Below are 8,466 nucleotides of genomic sequence, written 5' to 3' on the forward strand. Positions count from 1 at the left end.
GCTCATCATATCTATTTCTTCCCCTTTTTTGACTCAGTTTTCACATGACTTGTAACAATCTTGCATCACCATCTCTATCATGGAACATAAGCTCTTTCGCAATACTTCAGACAGTGGTCCCTTCGAAGATCAGCTAACTCCTTAAGTTTACGTGTCTCCTCAATCTCTTTACATCTCAACTTTTCAGCAACCCTGGTTGCGCTCAGCTGTCCACATTCCATGGCACTTGTGGCTATCACAACTCCAACACCGCCAGATCTTTGCCCGGCAACACCAGGAAAAGAATTCGGCTTCGGCGTCCAAGAGATGTAGCCCACTCCAGACGCCTCTCTCCGAGCCATTCGAGATCCAGGCACTTGAACGATAGGCGAAGCCTCCACGACACAAATACACCTCACTAACATTCTGACTGTCCCTCAACTCCAAACATATGCCAGGGGACTGTCACTCACCTGAAGCAAGCACTCAATCAGCGCAAAATTCCTTTTCAGCCACCTTTGAGCTCGACACTGTTGACAAACTCTAGATTAAAGAACTTAAAGAAGGATTCATATTCGTCCTTTTTCCAGTCCTCTTTTCCCTACATTCAGTCGTGTAAGAGCAGCCCAAGAGTATATCTGTATCTGAAGCACTCCGCTGGATCCTGATAAACAACTACAGCTCCCGTAAGTCATCCATCTCCTTGATGACTTTCACATTGTCTCACCTCCATCTTCTTCCCCAGCATATCGTCTCAAAGTCTTGACTTCAGCATTTCATGCTCTCATCTTACCTGACCGGATGGAACTGCTTCAAAGCCTTCCATGCCATGCACAGCCTTTCATTCCTTTCGCTTGACGTCCTGTTCCTCAGCAGTTTCATCACATTTGCTCATTCAATTCTCAAGATTAAATCTTCCACTATTCAGGTCTATATCAGCGCAATCAACTTCTTACTCAACCTGTTGTTAGGTGCACCCACACCCATATCACGTGTTTGCCCCTCACATCAGACCTCTTCATACAGGATATCTGTCTCCTTTCATAGACAAAATCCTAGAATCCATGTTCCTCCAGGCATTCTTCACTTTCCTGCACTGCTCAGAGTTCACCACTTCAACCCTTGACTATTATCCATCTCGTCACGCATCTATGTCAGATGTTTCCATTGATTCCTCCAACACTCTCGTCCTTAAACGCAGCAAAACAAACCAGTCAGCTATACCTCAACCCATCTTCATGTTTCAACTCGACTCAGCATGCCTCATCAACATCTGCAATGACCTGAACGACATACAAAATGGCCACATGCATCTCACCACCTAAACTGCATTTTTTGGCGATCTTATCTACAAGATGGTAGAAGAGACGGCTCCCCCACCCAGAGTCTCAACACCCTGGTTCCTTCCTGTCTACATTTTGCTAGCTGACACGATTCATCTGCATATTCAGTGCATCAGACCACAACCTTAATTCTATCCCCTATCCTACCCTCATCCCTTCATCCCTCAACCCTCACCCCATCAGATTAATCATGCACCAGATTAAATTCCTTCTTCCTCCCACCCACGACACCTTACAGTTTGTATGTCATGCCAGGGATGCATGCTGAGTCCCCTGATTTTCACTCTGCTGACCCATGACTGCGCACTAAATTATTATTCCAATCACTTTGTCAAATTTGCTGATGACACAGCTGTGGTCAATCTAATCAGCAAAAATAACAAATCTACTAATGATGTAAACCAACTGGCCATGTGATGCAAAGATAACGAGCACCTCTCCAGGACTAAAAACACTGCCATTAGCCCAGCAGTATTTCCCTCCTTAAGAAGCACCCATCATGTGCACCTTCTATGAAGGCGTCATTCTGACCAGCTGCATCACTGTGTGGTTTGGGAGCTGCACTACCTCCAACACCCTTCAGTGCATTATAAATATTGCTGAGAAGATCACTTGTGCCTAACTCTTTTCCCTCCTGGACATCTACAACACCCACCTAGCCAGCATTGTGAGTGACCCCACCCATCCCTCACACAGCCTCTTAGGTCTTCTGCCATCTGGGAGAAGATACCAGAGCTTGCTACACCAGATGCTATATCACCTTCATACATCAGGCTGTCAGGATGCTGAACTCTTAATCCTCTGTCTCCAAAAAGTCTGGACTGTATCTTACCCATCCCACCCCCTACATGTCCACCAGCACCAGCCATCAGAACTAGATTATACAAACATACTGAGTGTGCACACACACACACCCACACACACATATGCCTACACTGGGCACCAGCCACTTTGTCCAGTACCCTACTGCTGCTAATCACTCATCCTGTAGATGACATATTAGCCTACTTGCCTCCATGGTACTTTGTACATAGTTATTAGCATTTTTTTTTTTTATTGTAGTATATTTAAATAGTAGATTGTTTCGTTTTCAGTAATTGTGTTACAAAGCAGCAGCGTCTGCAAGAAACAGCATTTCAATCCTCTATTTGTTCTGTACATAAGGCTGAATTAACAAGTAAAGTTGCCTTTGAAATGAAGGTTTCTCTTGACTGTAAAATGGCTATTTTGCTAAATATTTTCAAATGAAAGCCATCAAACAGCATGAAAGTGGAGCTTGAAAGGCCTCATGCCATGTTTTTTAAACCAAAAAAACCTATTGCGCTAACATTTATATCAACCTGGCCAATAAACATTCTTATTAAACTGGTTATCAGACTTTCCAAACTGCTTGTTGGTTGCAGGCCCTTGTCACCCACCTATGTACTACACGGTTTGCAGTGGTGATCTTGTTCCTTTGTAAAGTTAAAGCCTCTTCCAGTTAGGTGTTTCCTTTATTTGGCTACCCTGAATCAAGAGGGCTTGAGTGAAGGAGAAGTTTGAAAATCACTATCCTAAGTCAACAATGAAAGTTTAATTTTCTCCCCCATGTCAGCCTGTCGTGTCTGAAAGAAAATGAGGTGAAAAACATCCAACATTCCTGATGTCCTGTGTGACTGGTTTGATTTCTTTTAAACCACTGCATCCTTGTACATCAAAAGACTCAGAACTGTATGAAATATACTCTGATGTTTTTGTGGGAACAAGATGTTAAAACATCAGAGTGCATTGCTGTGATAGCATCTGAGTTTTGTTTTCAGGTACAAGTTATGCATACAGATTCAAGTCAGATTCATGGTGCAAAAAAAGTTAAAGACCCAAGTTAAACAATATGTTAGAATTCCTGTTCGTGGCATTTAGGCCCCTCATGTTTTACATATCAGCAGTAGTTGCTTTTAACTAAAGAGGTACTGCTACCTGAAACATTAAATGCATGACTTTCTACTTTCCACGAGATCTTTCACATGGAAGAGCAATCAGACACCCACTGTTCAGAACAGGAAATGTGAAATTGCACTGTTATTACAAGAACAGCATCGTTACAACTATCGCATGAAAGCAGGAAGGGCTGCAAACTTAACGATGTGTGTCCTCAAAGCTTGATGATGTTGTGCTGTCTGTTTCACCAACATAGGGAGTTATTCAAGGGGTTTTTGATTAAAATAATTTTGCTGATTCTGTCCTCCAACAAGTGAGAACCCAACAAACATTGAGATGTTTGACCATCACCTGGACGTTCTTCTCTGGACATTTAGCTGTTCTTTAGAGATTTCTGTATACAGTATATATTCTGCTTTTGAAACAGGACTATATGACTTTTGATAAGCAGCCCTAAAAACAAAATCATTTGCAACCACATCAGTTAGATGCACAGACCCAGAGTTTGTGGTGTGTCATAAAGCGTTCTCTCATGAGATCATCTCTGAATTTCTCCTGTGAGATCATACTCGCCTGGCCCAAGTCACAAAGTGCAAGAATGGAATTAAGAGCGTATCATATTATATTAACTTCACAGAAACACACTGAGTAGACACAGATGTGCAACAATATTCTAGCATGATGGACAAAATAGAAAATGATGATCATCAACAATAGAGTTGCCTAATCAAAGAATTTGAAATCTTGATCCATCTAATTCAATCTGAGGCACTTTGTTCCTATTTCCACTGAAGTGCTGCAGTTGACTAACTCCAAGATGTCCAATATGACAACATCATGACAATCCTCATTGGGTCTCTGTGAGGGAAAGAGAAGCTCTCAATCACTGAAGTTTTCACTAACGGGAATGTACACAGAATATACCCGCTACCAAGCAGGTATATTCTGTTATAAAATATCAGAAAAGCCCAAGTGATATTTCTGCTCATCCTTGTCATGCTCTGCCTCTCTTTCTTATCTCTTGGCAAGCTAGACTTATGGATGCTTCACTCAAATATGAAGAACAAAAAATTATGATTTTAGATAACTCAATAATATATCCTACATATCTCTCATTAACCTTGTTGAAGCAACATTATAAAATGTTCAAAAACGTAGGGGTGTGAAATATTCCCAAAACTAACCAAATCATCCCAGTGAAAATGTTGCAACAAACTGTATGTTGTCATTATTAAACGTGTGTAGCATGGAGTAAGTTTGTAAGTGTCACCCCATCTTTTACTGACACTGACTTGATGTGGCTCACATATTCAAATACAGATCAAAGCAACACCAATTATGGTGGCATACTGCGATTAACACAGTAACACAAAAAGCAAATTGGCATACAAACCCATGTCCAGTCTGAACACTAGCATAAAGAGTTAAATACAGAGAGAGAGAGAGAGAAAGAGAGACACAAAGGACAGAAATAGAAAAGGACAGCTTTGAGCTACAAGCAGTAAAGAGACAGCTGCATGCTGAGAGAGAGAGAAAGCATAAGAGAAAGTTACACACTGAGTGATGGAGAGAGACAGAGAAGGGGAGTACGGAAAGGTTCTAGGTTATTATATGTAAGGTCTCCCCCCATGGAGAGGAAAAAATGCTCTTCAGCACCTAACATCCATCTTATACCAGGTCTGCTGCATGGGGAGTATATACACACACACACACACACACACACACACACACACACAAGCAGGCATGTCCACACAAAACGAGTTATCTGGGGCCTCAGACATACATCCAAGCAGTCATGCACGTGGACACATACAGGGCTCATGTGCACAGATACGCTCACACACACACACACACACACACACACACACACACACACACACACACATTCAGCAGAAATAGACCTGAGCACTAAAGGTGGTAAGAGGGGAAGACATAAAAACTGGATGTATCCCTGCAGACCGGTTGGGGTTGGGTGGGGTGGTTAGGGTGGGCGGATGAATGGGGCTCCTTAAAATCTGTGAACTCGTCCATCCAAAGCCTTACATTAAATCACACTCCGGAACCCAGTTTAATGAAAACTGAACAGCCGTCCTTACTCACAGTAACTGAACATTATTTTTAGCCACGTTTTGCCTTTAAACCTAATGCAAAATGGAAGAATTTGAGATTCCATTTGAAGGGGTGGGTGCTAGGTAGTGCATTTCAGATGTCCTGCCAGGCAGATGAGAAACTAATCCTCCCCCTGAGACCATAACCCATGAATATGATCATCGTTTTACTGTTAGTTGAACAACACGGGGACAGAGTTGAACCAGCTCTAGGAGCACTTTTTTAAGATCACGACAGCTGAAGAGTTCACACTTTGAGTGTTCTGGTTTATATTTTACACTTATATTATTTAATCATTCAGATCCAAGCAATATTCAAGGCTCTAATCTAGGTGTGCTAATGTTATAAGGATATATTGAATGTTGCAGGGAATGAAGCTGTTGATGGATCAGTACTATAGTGGGAACATGGAATGATTTAACATTCATACTATATACTGTATGTTTATTATCAATGAATTTATCTGTGTCTTTATATGTTGGTTCTTAATTGCAACTTGTCGTAAATGGCTTGATTAAATTTGATGAGTGTCGCCTGAAGAGGTGCGTAATTGCAAAATGTGATACATGCACTTTCGACGGCGCTAAATTCCTGTAACAATGGGTCATCCGAGCAGTCTCTCACTATGACAGACATAAACACAGAAACGCCTGACATGACATTTGACGATACAAACATCTTTAAAGAGCAATGTGGTCCGTGATGTAAATGGGCTGTTGTCAAGGGGATGTGACAGTCATTGAGATGGACAGGAGAATGTTATACAGTCAGTGATGTTACAGTGTCAGGTGCAGCAGAGGATCATAGAAGACAGCAACCTGCACAATGACCCTAAGGCAGCTGTCAGAATGAGGGAATATTCCTGACAACTATTCAACTGTAAAAATTGCCATGCTAGAATTTGCCATTCTATAATAAAATCTAAAAATATAACTGTCAAACCTCTCAATAAATTGGCAGCCATGATGATATGGTGATTTTGCATTGTTTATTTTAGTTATTTATTATGTACCAAATTTCAACTCGAAATTTGTACAACTATTAAGTGTTTTCCCCTCTGTGGAGAAAGACAGACAATCTGTACATAACTTGTACAACAGAGTTTACCCAGTGGTAATTCATACCAAAGAGGAATTTGTAAATATGACAAGTAGGTGCTTTCAGAAGAACTACTTGAATGTGTGCCATAGTTTGTTGCTTATAAGAGAATGGCTTGCTCTTGCATGAAACAAAATGGTTGACTCTATTATTGATGACTGTGGCTGAGCATTCCTAGAGATTTTACTTTTAAGTGATGTGGTCAGGTAGCCACAGGTAAATAATTCTGATTCAGGACATTTCAGTAAAGAAATGTGACACTGCTGCACCAACAGTCGGATTTAATTATTGGAGGAAAACCTTGATGAGTGCTCTGTGACTGACAACTATGACGGCTTTGTGTTCATTGCTGCAATATCCCAGACATAGTGACAAGGCAGTAATTTAACTGATTCCATTGACAGGGCCAATGCCAAAGATCTTTAAAATCTTAAAATAAGCATAATTTCCCAGATAGCCGGACCAGTGTTTCACTGCTAAAAACATAGGATGTTCATAAACCTAGGCTTTGCATGCAGTAAAAAGGCATAAAAGGTTTTGAAATTGTTACTACATGACCAAAGAAGGTAGAAAACCTACAACTAGCAGAATGCAAAGGGCTAATTACCTTCATAGCCTATCTGGCTATGAGCTTCTGGTGTGTCTAATGTAGGTGACAAACCCAGTATCCCATTTATATTGATAATAAACCAGTCAGAGATGCTAACATTAGGCTAAACTGTGATAGGACAGTGTACGTGTAGTGTCTTGAACATGCATCATAGAAAATACATTGTATGATTTTACACTATAATGTTGCCAAACTAGAAGCAAAACTATGTGACTACTGCACATGCTGTATCCGTTTTGCTTTTGGTTGTTTTTTTCCAGTTTCTTTCAGGATTCTGAACAGTCACATCGTCAGTAGTACCCTGTCCATATGTGGACCACAGCTTTTGTGTAACGTTACACATGCTCAAGCCATTTCCTCTGCAACTTAATCCAAAACAAACTAGCCTCTGTGAAATTCAGATTGCAGCTCCCTTTCAATCACATTTATGACAGTGGCATACAGTTGTCTGCACAGGGCGGCTCTGCTTTGCTTACCTCATTGGCTGGTAGTGCTAACTCTCAACTGTGGCGGCACCTTCTTCCCCCATACGCCATAAGTCCTCCACACTGCATTTTGGTTCATAGAGGTAGCCCAGAATGTCTGCTTCCACCATGAAACTATTGAAATTGTTTTCCAATTTCGCAGCCCCTGGAAAGAACTAAATACATGCAAAGAAAAAAAAAACATGCTTAACTACAAATCATGATTATACACACACACACACACACACACACACACAAGAATAAAGAAGCAAAAATGCAGTACATGCAATTCGGCAAAAAAACGGCAACTGAAAATATATCTGAAATACGAAGTATGCCACAGCCTCACAAATGGATCATATTTTCTATGTAAGATATGTCAAATAAGTGCAGTGGAGTAAAGATTTCCCCCTGAAATGTACTGGAAATAAAGTATTAAGTAGCATAAAATGGAAACGCTACGCTACTTTATTTTCTAGATTTACGAAATTCTTATTCTGTTCTTTCCACCATAATGAATTTCATAAGGAAGACCAATAACTAAATGTAAATCACCAAGTAAGTGACATTAGACTGGAGATACTGTAGCTTTTTTTTTAATTGGCATCTCTGTGCCATCACCTTCATCTAATGATAAACTAATTTTATCCTGATGGAAAAAGTGCCTCCTCGGTTGTCAATGACTATCAGACAGTATGACTGTTTATTACAGTGTGATTAATGTGAAGCTGATATAACTCGTGCAGCAGTCCTCCAGGTCACCACATTCAATTACATCAGTTACACTGACTGAACAATTTCCCACATCAATAAATGGCACGATGCAATTATTTTTTTCTTCCATAATGATTTCACCTGATATTTATTGATAGAACAAACAACAGGTGGAAGTTTGAATCTCTACAGATTGTTGCGAGCTTGTTGTGTTTTATCAAAACTTGCTTAT

This window comes from Pempheris klunzingeri, chromosome 2 (assembly GCF_042242105.1).
Source record: "Pempheris klunzingeri isolate RE-2024b chromosome 2, fPemKlu1.hap1, whole genome shotgun sequence".
Classification (NCBI taxonomy): domain Eukaryota; kingdom Metazoa; phylum Chordata; class Actinopteri; order Acropomatiformes; family Pempheridae; genus Pempheris; species Pempheris klunzingeri.